Source organism: Triticum dicoccoides, chromosome 2B, assembly GCF_002162155.2.
Source record: "Triticum dicoccoides isolate Atlit2015 ecotype Zavitan chromosome 2B, WEW_v2.0, whole genome shotgun sequence".
Taxonomy (NCBI): Eukaryota; Viridiplantae; Streptophyta; class Magnoliopsida; order Poales; family Poaceae; genus Triticum; species Triticum dicoccoides.
In genome coordinates, this window is record NC_041383.1 from 448,895,235 (window position 1) to 448,905,638 (window position 10,404).

A 10,404-nucleotide genomic window follows, 5' to 3' on the forward strand; every position below is an offset into this window, starting at 1 on the left:
TACGTGCTTAATTGGGGTTCTAAATTCTATTAAAGAAATACTAGTACTAGTATGTACATACTGAAGAGTTAAAGTAACGAGAAGAAACATAACATAGTTCTGCTGGGGGCTCAGCACAACACACCCCTCAAATTAAACTAAGCACACCTGAAATTAAACTATGCAACTAATCCGGTAGACACTGCATTAGAAGTTTAGAATCACCATGAGCAACGACACTGCCACCTTACTCGGAGTCCTCGTCCACGTCCTCGACTTCGTCCTTGTCCCTCTTCCTCTTGGCCGATACTTCTTTGCTTGAACCGCCAACTTGGTTGTTGCTCTTCATCCAACCCTTGTAGATATTGAAACAAAGGTAGCCATCCATTGCAGCGTATTGGATGTGGTCTATATCTATCACATTCCGCTGCCATGCATGACGATGAAACGTGTAATGAGGTTTCTCCAGTTTGCGGTACGAAGGATGAACCATGGCTCCTGCCAGGGTCAGCATTGAGGGCTGACGAGAGGGCACCAGCCAATTCTTCTGGAGGTCGAAGCAGGACTTCTTTGTCGTTCTTAAAGTCTACAGTAACGAATTTGACTGTTTTGTCCTCGAGGAAGTTCTTAAAATCCTGGCACTCAACGTCGGCATGGCATATGTGGTAGACCAAGCAAACGTTATGTACGCAAACCTGGATCACGGCGGGCTTCTTCCTCTCTTCATCCTTTAGATCCTTCTCTCGTCCCAGGACTGTGGTGTACTCAACATCTAGCCCAGCGACCCACTCATCATGTGAGTTTTCGAACATGCGTATGAAGCGAGAAAGGCATCCTTTCACCGTCGCGGAAGTACAGGTGTAGATGACGTCGAACTCATTGCCGGTGATGGTTCTAACCTTGTACTCACCGCCAATCGGGGAGATTTGGGACGCCATGGATTTGGGAGGAGGGTTAGAATTAGTGGAACTGCCGTAATGTGAATGGACGGGACGACTAGGAGCGAACCTCCGTAGTATTAAAGGACGTGCGGGAAAGAGTAGGAGCGAACTGCCAGCGTGCGAACAGCAGGGTAGTGGCTTTCCATTCTCCCATGATACGGGCTTCCGAGAGCCCTTGGATCTGAGATCGAACAGTTGCATGGCGTGATTCTAGACCTATGGGTGAATATCCTATCCTGGAGGGTTATTCTTAAAATTTTCAGCAACTTAGCATGTGACCGTTTGATCTCAGATCCAAGGGCTGCCAGCAGCCCGTATCATGGTCGCGCCTACCACAACCATCGCGTCACTCGCGTGGTCGCGCCCTTGGAGATTTAACACGGTGCGTTAGGCTATCTAATGTTGGCATGTCATACATAGTCATCACTTAGTCACTCATACTACAACAAGGTTGGCTATAAGGTTGGCTATAAGTGTATTTTTTTACTCCTCTCTATCTCTTTCTTCGTACTCCCTCCGTCCCATAATATAAGAATGTTTTTGACACTAGCTAGTGTAGTGTCAAAAACGTTCTTATATAATGGGACACAGGGAGTACTAGTATTTATTGCAATTCCCAAGGAGTGACCTCTTCCAATGAATTGGTGTTGCTAAGTTTGCTTCATTTAATTAGCTATAGACTCAAAATTGTCTTTTCACCTAGGTACACGCGCTTAGCACCGTTTCTTCCTTGGGTCACCAAACTAGTCTCTCTCTTCTTGATTAACTTGCCACATCAGACTTTATGCCTATGTGGCAAGCTTAAGCACCCGTAGGAGCAAGTAAGTACAATACCATCTTAGGCTGTGCACCGTGACCAAGGAGGAGGAGAAAATGGGAAACGTTAATGTTTATTTGCTAATTAATAGTATTGCATGCAATGAACTAACAACTGCATGTCGTGTTTGATAGTCTCAAGTCATTAAAAAGCATGCACACCCTTTATCTCTTATTGGTTGATATGTCAAGAAACAAGAAATGAGGTAGAAGTTAATGCACCGTGCCTAAGTGTTTTGGGATTATTTGATTTTCGTAAGATGACTTACACACCTAGACGGAGGGTGCGCTTTACATGGCATTTTTGCATATGTGGAGGAAAGAGAGGCAAGGAAAAAGTGGAGAAGTGGGCTCTCATGCAAGAGCCAGCCTCTACTACTACATGGTGGAGCATTGGGAGAGGCACCTGTATGGAGGTGGTCAGGAATCGGGAGATTCACGCCGGTCGTAGCGCCACAGTTAAAATGATAATGGCAAGTCAAATCACGGGGCCCCACTTGTCCAGCAGTAACTCGTTGTCAAATCACACAGCCCTACGTTTGCAGCAGCCTACTCCCTTGTCTTCTCGCGTCTCTGTCGAACCGACTAGGCGGAACTGTCTCGCCGCCTACCGGGCACGAAAAGCCCCGCCCTCGACTTTTAAATAGTATACAGTATACTAATTTTGTATCCATGGATTGCGCCCGCGCCATGGAGCAAAGCGTCTAGAAAACGGCGGTACACATGTACTGAGTATACAGCACGCACGTCGCGTTCACGTCGCACCCCAGACGGTCGGTCGGTCTGGCACGCTGTTCTCCGAATGGAACATGCGTCATACTGCGTCCGCACACACATGTGGGACGGCAATTGAGAACCGACCATAGGCACACTCCCCGGCCCCGCAAGTCGGGTGACTTAATAGAAGAGGGAGACGAGCGATAGTACTAGAGATGTGTTGTACTACGTTGGTGCCTGGACGATCCCTGCAAGACACGGAAGATCAGTTCGTCCATGCATGTGACCAGACTCCAGCAGACACACCTGGATTGGCTACCGTCTACATATCATGCAGGCTGTGTTGTACATGGTTGTAGTTGTGGTGAGAAATCTAAAAAAAGGTTTCTTGTCATCTCGCAAAATTATGTGTCATGTGCTTCGGATCACTGCGAGGGTTAAACAGCGACAACTGAGTTGGGCTAGTCATAGGGGGCACATGCACGAACAGTGACTACTCGGTTGCCATCTAGGTCAAGCCGGCTATGTTAATTAGGATATCTATCGACGGACCCCTTTTCTACGAGTTTATCTTTAATTTGAGCGTTGTTCCTCGTCTAGTTTGTCCGTCGGGATTCATGTTGTCTCCTTTGGGCAGTGAGGTTATGATTTCTTGTCATGTGGCATTTTTTCGTGTTATATGTTATAATCCGGCGCTTCAGATCAAAATGATGACAACTGCGCCTCCGGGCCACGTGCATGAAGACTTCTCGACAGTCATTGACGAGGTCAAGCCGGCTCCGGTAGACAAAAGAAAACTAAGTACAACTCCACTATATAGGCAGGAGCCTCCACGCTTGCTTGCTAGTGTTGCTCTCTTCACACCGTCTCGGCCTCTCCAGATCTAAACACGACAGCGGTGGCCACACACTCTCTCTCTCTCTCTCTCTCTGCTCACCGCTGGTCACAGATCCAGCCGGATCCTCTCCGCCGGGGAAGATTAGAAGGTGCAATGTTCACGCGGTCCTCCTCGGCGACGGATCTTACCCACTGCTGGGCGCGTCCCGATCAGCCTGCCTTGCCGTTCTCTCCCAAGCACCGCTGGCGAGGGAGGGCCTCCGACCCCTTCTTCCTTGCTACCGTAGTGTGGGCAGATCTGGCCTCCCGCCGCCCACCTAGCGACATCCCGGCGACCATCAGGTATAACTTCCTTCGAAACCGGCCTTGCTCTACTTCCCGAGCTCCTGACGTCGCTGCATTTGTAACTTTTACTATTTCTCAGGCCCCCTCGTAGATAGGATCGATCAGCTGTTCGAAAACCACCTAATTTTTTTACGTTTAAGAGGTAAAACTAGTTCATGCACTCGAATCTAGTACTACTTGGTTCAAACAAGGAAGAAAGGGGGTGGGGGTGGGGGAGGATTTGTTACCTGAATCTAGGACTTGGTCGAAAGAGGAAATAATGGGGGCGAAAAGTAGCAGAGACTGGCTATCCAACTGGTCTCTAGGTCTAATAGGGAAATAAAGGGAAACGCAGTACAAACTCGATATAAACCCGATCTATTGGTTGAAAAAGGAAAGAAAGTGGGGACTGGGGGACAAGTCAACAGAGTAAGTCCAGCACTAGATTTGCTAGCCTCACACAGTATAAGGTGGCTATACCAAACAAAAATGGGACCAACCCAGATATCCTGTTCTGATGTTTGTTGCCCCGAGCCACTCTTATGTAATGCCACTGGTAAAATGTAGCAGTCGCACTGTTAAAAGTAAGGACACGTTAAACCAATGTTGTTTTCAATGTAATGCCTCCAGTAATATGAATCAATGGCACTTCTTTACATGTCCTGCTAAAATTTCCCATTAAGATAAGTTGGTTCTTTTCGTTAGAAATGCAACTGTCCTAGTCCGCCTACTCTCCCGTGCCCAAAGTAATGTCATATTTAACAGTTGTCATAGTTAATCCTGATGCCCACACTAATATCTAGCAATGCCACTACTTTTGAAATTGCTACTGTCCTTGTAGGATTGCCATTCAGATAAGGAGCATGCTTCTTTTCATTTGATGCATGTTTCATCACTTGTTACTTGTTAATCACCCTCCTTTCCACCTTTTTTGTGCAAACAGAGATATACATTTCACGCTCTATCTTAGTTGAACTGCACAAATGGTATCCAAATTATAGTTGAGCATTCCAGGAGCTTCACAACCAACCTTGGTGTTGCTCAATTTTATTGCAACTAATGAAGAAGAAGCTCTCTAGGTTTCGTTTTCTGATGGAAATGGAACCGGGGCTGGAGCCCTTTTCTTAAAAAAATTTGAAGAAGAAGCTGCTAGCTCACGGGACATTGCTTCATTTTAGGTGAACTGCACCAAAAGGTCCCATGAATTGAATCATCCATGTTGGTGACTGAAAGAGCCAGCTTCAGCATCCCAGTCTAAGCACCCCCGGCCTCCATCCTTGCGATGCACGGTACACCTCGTTTGCCACCTGCTCGACCCTAGTGTCACTGATAAAATGAAGTAATAATACAGTTAAAATAGAGCGAGTGTCATCTCTATCATTTCATTTCCAATGTAGATAAAGAAAGTGCTTCTCTTTGTTAAAGTATGTTTCATCAACTAGTCCCATTGTTAATGTTTAAGCATTTCTGCAAACTGGGGTGCTTAATTTTAGTTGATATGTAAAAAAATAGAGATTTGAATGTCTCAAGGCGCCTCCTTGTACTACTGTTGTACACTGATGTTCATCACTGGCAGAAGGTGTACCTGGGAGACTTGGGACGATGTCCAGTATGAGGCGTACCGTATGAGGCGTCGCAGGGCCCATCTCGCCCTCGCAGCATCGCATACTATGATACTGTCGCAATATTTTCTTCTATTTATTTTGTGTGTTTCATCAACTAGTGACACTATAATGTAATCACGCTTTTTCATTATCTGTGCAAATAGGGTTATTCAGCTGCATTTTGGTGGAACCGAACAAATGTACGTATGGAACCGGCATATATGCAGAGTGCGAGGTGTGCCAAGTAAAAATTACTGACACCAACCAAGCTGCATGCACGCATTGGCATCCACCACAACCAGTGGGATGTGTGGCACTCTCTGTGGACGGATCTTTCTCGGCAGCAAATCCTCTAACCAAATACTAGTAGCTTAAATTGGCAGTTTTCTAGGGAGTACTCTTTTCTGAAAGAAGCACCAATCTATTTTTCTTTATTTGTACACTGTGTCACAACTTTGACCCAAAGGTCCAGAGCTATTTTAGGGTTATTGGCGTAGCACTCGGAGACTGATTGTAAGCATGATTTTCATTAGCTATCACACTGATTGTAAGCATGAGCAGGTGGAAGATTAGGTTAGTGCGAAGCTTACCTTAAACCCTACCGCCGCCTTTGAAACGAGGCGAGCGTCGAGGGAACCGTGGAGAACATCGGGGAAGCGACGTTGCGCCATCCGGCCTCCTTTTGCGGTGGGAGAACGAATACTCCTGTGGCTTCGGCTGGCTCTGCACCCTCACGAACGGCACACCATACTCGATCGATTCGTTATCCTCTGGGTGCTCGACCTTCGACCTGTACGCCCACCACCTCCGCCTGACTGTCTCCTCGGGCGAATCTATCTGCTCCATCGCCACTAGGAGATACTCGATGAACTCAGAGGACTGCGGCATGACTGCCGCCGAGGAGTACATGTACATCGCCGTCGTCTCTCTCTTTCGCATACATTGCCACATGGCCCGCACCTTCCTTGAAATCTCCCACTCATTGTCAAACCAACTAAGGATCTCCTTCAACCTGGCTAACTTTGCATGATCGCCGCCAGCGATCTTCCTGATTCGCTGCTACATCCTCTCCATAGATGTCGTCCTGAGTGGTTCGGTGCTGGCTTTGGAAGATGGGAGGAGAGACGGTGGTCTTGCAATAGAGAAGAGGGAGAGGAGAGGAGGTGGTTTCGGAATGGAGATGATGGAGAGGAGAGGAGGTGGTTTTGCAATGGAGAGAAGATCAGAAGAGGGAGAGGCGAGACGGTGGTTTTGGAATGGAGATGATGGAGAGTAGAGGAGGTGGTTTTGGAATGGAGATGATGGAGAGGAGAGGAGGTGGTTTTACAATGGAGAAGATCAGAAGAGGGAGAGGCGAGACGGTGGTTTTGGAATGGAGATGATGGAGAGGAGAGGAGGTGGTTTTGCAATGGAGAAGAGGGAGAGGAGCGTGCGGCAGCGATTTAGGATTGGGCGAGAGGGCCTGTGCGCTGTGACCGGATCAAAATCAAAATCAATTTACCCTTCAATTAAGAAAGCAACCCCACATTAACTAGTCTCCCTTCTATTCTGGGTCATAACTGACCATTATTTTCGCACATAAAATATATGTTATACGTTGCAAAAATAATATAATTTGAAAGTACATTCAGATACGAACCAAACGATACAATTTTTGGTGACATGCATTCACATTTTGCTTGTCACATATAGTACGTGGTCAAACTTTGACCCAAAATACGCAAAACAACAACAAAAATCCTTCCAAGACAAGCGCCGCTCTTCCTCTCTTCTCCTGTTCCAATCTAAATCCACCGCCGCTCCTCTCCTGTTCCAATCGAAATCCAGCGCCGCTCCTCTCCTCTTCCATTTCAAAACCACCGCCCCTCCTCTCCTGTTCCAGTCCAAAACCAGCGTCGCTCCTCTCCCATTCTAATCCAAAACCAGCACCGCTCCTCTCCTCTTCCATTCAAAAACCACCGCCAGCGAGTGAATGTGCTGTGGAGAAGTAGATCGATGGAGAAGTACAACCGATACGTGAGGATCGCAGACGGCGACCCTGTGAAGCTAGCTAGGATGTTGGAGATACAGTCTTAGTTTGACAACAAGGACCAACTAGTGGCGACGGCGACATCCATGGCCAAATATCTGCAACAGAGCAAAAAGGCGGCGATACTCCCGGAGGGAGTCACGCCGGAGTACATAGAGCTGCTCCTCTGGGCCATGGAGCAAACAGATTCACTGAATCCGGTAGTGAGGGAGCGGTGGTGGGAGTATCGATCCCAGATGGAGCATCCACCAGAGATTGAAGGATCGAGCATCTACAGGGTGCCGTTTGTGGGGGTGTCCTGTCAGAGCGAGCCGGTGGAGTCTTCGTCGACCGAACCCAACTGCAAGAGCCCGACGACGCTTCCCCGCCATCGTCTCCCTCGCCGTTCACATCGTCTCACGGGACGGCTGTCTGCCGCCGAGGAATAGGAGTGGACTGCCCCCCAACACAATAGTCGGGCAGGTTGTGAATTGTCAGGAGGAGCTTAGGGTTGTCAGTATTTGCAGGTTGTGAATTGTGTTTTGTGTTGTGTATTTTGAGAGTACTTTTAGATATGAATGTCTTTTGAATTTCAGATTTGCAGTATTGAGCATATGAAGAATTTTATGAATTCTAGAGATCTATTTTTAGCACTTAAAAAAATGTAGTTCCATAGGAGTATAAAAGTGCAAACGAGAAGAAACTGCAAGTTTCAGTTTCAGATAAGAAACTGCAAGTTCAGTTTCAAATAAGAAACTGCAACTTTCAGAGGCAGAGCATTTATATTAACACGGCCTTTTCAAACAGGGTTAACATCATGTTGGAAGTTTTATTCGTGGTCGAAAATGGAACTACCAGCCAGTTAACATCATGCTGATCAACATTCATGCATAGCACATCTTCATATGATGCACAGTCAAAATGCCCACACAATGTTGAGTGTGCGAAACAAAGAGAAAACGAGGGACGGAGTTTTGGCAAGTTTTGGGCGTGGTTTTGGGCTGCCCCGTCTAGGCTTTCATTTTTAACATGCGCAGCCCACGACCTGGGATGGGAGGGCCTGTTTGTATTTTCTTAGGGCCGTCATGTATCGACCGGCCTATGGACCTCCCATCCGAGGTTTTATTTTTGGCAGCCCAATTTATGTATTTTTTTTGAAGAAAACGCAGCGGTCTGTTCTATTTTTCTATATAAGAATAGGAACGCCACGTACAACTTATGTTTCCCTTTTAACTATATTATATATATTTAAATTATTTTATATGTTATTATATATTATTTTTATTGTCATCATATATTTAATAGATACTTATATATGTAAGAAAACAATATCCCACATCTTATTAACTTATAAAAATAATTTCTTAACAAATAAAATCCTGGATTGTTTTGGCACGAAAATCCTAGTGATTGTGTACAAAAGCTTGGTAAGATTTAAGGACGAATGTAATAATATCACTTATTATTTAAATATATTTATAACAAAATGCTCAGCCCTTTTTTATTTTTTGATAACATTGCTGGCCCAACCCAACATTATAATTAGAATCAACCCAGCAAAATCGTGTATCTAGATAAAGTGCAAATGGCCTGTAATTTTTTAAGAAATAAAATAAATGGGCCGCATGAAAGCTACATTAATTGTTCACCCAGCCCAGCTAATGGCTGTAATTCAAAAAAAAGATCAAATTGACTGTAAATTCTACCGCGTAAAAAAAGACTGTAAATTCTGAAAAAATGGGTTGAATACGTGCCACATTTTTGGAGGCTGAAATGTGGGCCAATAGGTCGAAGCCAACGCAAGTTGTTGTAAATTTAGTCAACAAATGATTCTGACATGTTAGCCGTTAGATTTACATCCAACGGCCGGCATCCATCATCAATCTCTCGTCTTCTTCCTCCAACGCTGTCGGGACCACCTCCCGCCTCCTGCTGCTAGCAGCTCTGCTTAGCACGCTTCGCTATGAAGCGCTACTCCACCATTGGCCAGGCCATCCCTCCAACCCTCCACACCTCCTGTTCTTCTCCACTGAATGCCGAACCACACCGCACTAGAACCAGTTAACCCTTGTACACCTCTCCGTCTACGACTCTACTCACATGTCTTCCCATCTCCGGCTCGTTGTTATCCGGGGCCTCGCCGCCGTGATGCGCTCGGCGCGGCGTGGTCAACATGGTCAACGAACGACACCATCGGAAGTAGGCTGTGCGTGGAGAGGCTGACAGCTGGGTCCACGGCCGCACACAAGGAAATGCCTCCTTATTACGCGCAAAATAATGATTCCTCCACCTGACATCTAGAACCCACCGGAAGGGCCTCTGTATTTCGCAAAAAAAACATGCCCCCCGCCGACTTGTCGGACCCACCAGCTATCTTCGCACGCAAGGAAGTGCCTCCTTATTACGCACAAAAAATGAATACTCCCCCTGCCAAGTGGAACCCAGCATACTGGGAGGCTGACTTGTGGGCCTACCAAGTTGACGGGGACAGAGGGCTTTGTCAACTTAGTCAATATGAATGATTCTAGCTCCTGTTACCGTATGATGTTCATCCAACGGTTGTAGTGCTTCTTCAACCTCTGGTCTTTTTGCTCCAGCCGCCCAAACCAGTGTCGGTCGTGCCGCGTGCTCCTGCCTCCCGTGGCCGGTTGTGATGCCGCGGAGGCCTCACCGCCCCCTACTACTCCCACCGCTGGCCGGGCCATCCCTCTACTCACCCACACCCCCTGTTAATCTACGGCGACAGCAGCCTCACACTACAGCCGGACCAGTGAACCCTCGTACTCCTCTTCACGTGGGCATCCACTGCTGCGTCTTCCCCGGCTCCGAGTCATCCCCTTCCTAGGCCTCGCCGTCGTCCACCGCCGTGGTGCTCTCCGCGCGGCGTGGTCAACGTGGTCAAGGGACGACTTCCATCGGACGTGGACTGTACGTGGAGAGGCTGACAGCTGGGTCCACGGCCGCAGCAAGGAAGTGCCTCTTATTACCCGAAAAATAATTATTCCTCCACCTGACAGCGGGGACTCACCGGACGGGCCATCGTATTTCGCGAAAAAAATGTTTCCCCCTGACTGCTGGGACCCACCAGCTACACCTTCGCACGCAAGGAAGTGCGTCCGGGCAAAAAAAAATGATTCGCCCCCCTGACTGCTGGGACCCACCAGCTACATCTTCGCAC